Source organism: Etheostoma cragini, chromosome 21 (assembly GCF_013103735.1).
Source record: "Etheostoma cragini isolate CJK2018 chromosome 21, CSU_Ecrag_1.0, whole genome shotgun sequence".
Classification (NCBI taxonomy): Eukaryota; Metazoa; Chordata; class Actinopteri; order Perciformes; family Percidae; genus Etheostoma; species Etheostoma cragini.
In genome coordinates this window covers 16,500,110-16,502,222 of record NC_048427.1, presented here as the reverse complement: position 1 = coordinate 16,502,222, position 2,113 = coordinate 16,500,110, and the positions used below count along the sequence as shown (strand labels likewise).

Genomic DNA, 2,113 nt, shown 5'->3' with positions numbered 1-2,113 from the left:
CACACACACACACACACACACACACACACACACACACACACACACACACACACACACACAGACAAACTCATATACACAGAACATGCACCAGCTGGGTTCCACACACACACACAGTCTTTATGCGGCAACACAAACACCACGAGTCCTCAGGGAAGCAGTCTGTTAGTTGCGCGCGTGTGTGTGTGTTTGTGTGTGTGTGTGTGTGTTCGTTTACTTTCATTTCTTATGGCACACATGGGATATCCCTATCGCATTACGTGCAAAGTTGTACTATTTTGCTTCTTAATTTAGATTGAATTTTTTAATCTATGAAATATATAAAAAGTTTGATGAAAAGAAAAGACAAATGTTTGCCAGTGTGTCTACTCGTGTTAAAATAATTACGTTATAGCAGTGGAGGGATGGGTTTCAAGATGTAAATCCCTGTATTGCTGAAAGCTTCTCTTTTCACTGCGGATTTTCCTCTGAAGCCAAGGAGTAACAGTGGACTTGAGAATGAACATGCATGGTTTAGTGTAAATGCTTCTTCTTTTTAATAAAACAGTGAAAGGTTTCCATCTGAACGTCTTTTCTTACAACTTGATTACATTTCAAGTTAGTTATCAGCATGTTTTTCTCTTTCTCCGTTTCCTGGGGCCAGTCAGGCTATTTGTTGCATCGTAAGCCTAATGTACAGTAAAAAACTTAAAGACTCCACATCCATGCAGCTGTAGTTATGCAAGCTAAGCTTTTTACACGATTTCTAACGAGAACCAGGAACATAGACAGTGAGCATTACACAACTGTCACGTTTTGAAAAGAGAAAGACAATATTATGGAGGGGCAAGAATGTTTCATCTAACAGCGAACTTTTCAGTGTTACATACTTTTTCCTGTTTTTTACACCACCCTGGGTTTTCTGATATATTTGTGGTGAGTGATGTGCAGGCTTTTGCTGATAGAGTCATTATTCATCCCCCATTCACTGCACTCCTTTTTTAACATGATTGAGATTCTTGAAATGAGCATTAAGCTTATAACATTAGAATTTTTAATATCTGATATTTATGTGAAATAATGTGTGTGTCTGTGTGTGTGTGTGTGTGTGCGTGTGTGTGTGCGTGTGCATGTTTTGTTTTTTTAAAAGCTATGGCATGTAACAGTGGCCCCCGCCGGCACGAATTGGACATTGCGGTTATGTACTTGACACCCCGTAATGTAGTTGAATTGATCACATATTTTTTGTAGAGTTGTCTTGATGAGGTATTTATGGAAACTATTATAAGAAATTCTAAATGAACAAGACTGAAGATAATAACGTGATAATACCTAAGGGGAAAAAGCCAAACATACTGGGGTCACTAAAGATTTTTAAAGTCAGTACGCGCCTTAAACAGTTTGTTTTGGTTGAGTCTGACTTTTGACTAAGTGGTGTGTGTATTGATTTTGACTCTGACACTGTGTTTAAACCTACAGTAGGATCCCACTATACATCTGCCTGCTCCTCCTCAATCCATCTATTTGAACAGACAACATGGATCACAGCTATCCCCCCCACTCCCCTCACCCAATACATTCATCTCTTCCAACCCTGTGCATTGGATTTCCATTCTCTCTCTCTCTTCTTCCATCCTCCCCGTTGTCTGTCTTTCCGATCTTTTTTTCCAAGGCATAGCCTGGAAAAAAAAATGTCTTCTCAAGTCAATACCATGTGCTAAATCTGCTTGTGCAAGCTTCTTTTCTCTCCCTAGGGAGGGAAGGAGGGGTTGGAGGGAGGAATCTTTACCAAGGCTCACCTAATAGTTAAACACTTCCTGCTTACTGGTTGTAATACACTGAGGAGTGTGGAGAAATAAGCCCACCACTGCTCACTTTATTCTTTGCTCTTTTTCTCTTGTTTCCCACTTGTCTTTATTCTCAGTGTTTTCTGTTTTCTGCTTGTTTTGTAGAACGTGTATTGTTTTGTGTAGCAACACACTATTTGTTTCTCTGTCTCATGTGGATATTATTTAATTTCATAGAATAATAGAGTATGTTTTGTGTGTTACAGCTTTTTTGGAACACACAACTGATAACATTTAGCTATAATTAATCCCACAACACTTTTTACAATATAATGATTTATATTTATATT

The 2,113-nt window shown here is 38.6% G+C and overlaps 1 protein-coding gene across 8 annotated transcripts in view; it reads left to right on the top strand.

Moving 5' to 3' along the window:
• LOC117936761 (RNA binding protein fox-1 homolog 3-like) overlaps window positions 1-2,113 on the top strand; it is a 713,247-nt gene that overhangs the window by 513,133 nt on the left and 198,001 nt on the right. The gene's annotated exons all lie outside the window — the stretch shown is intronic.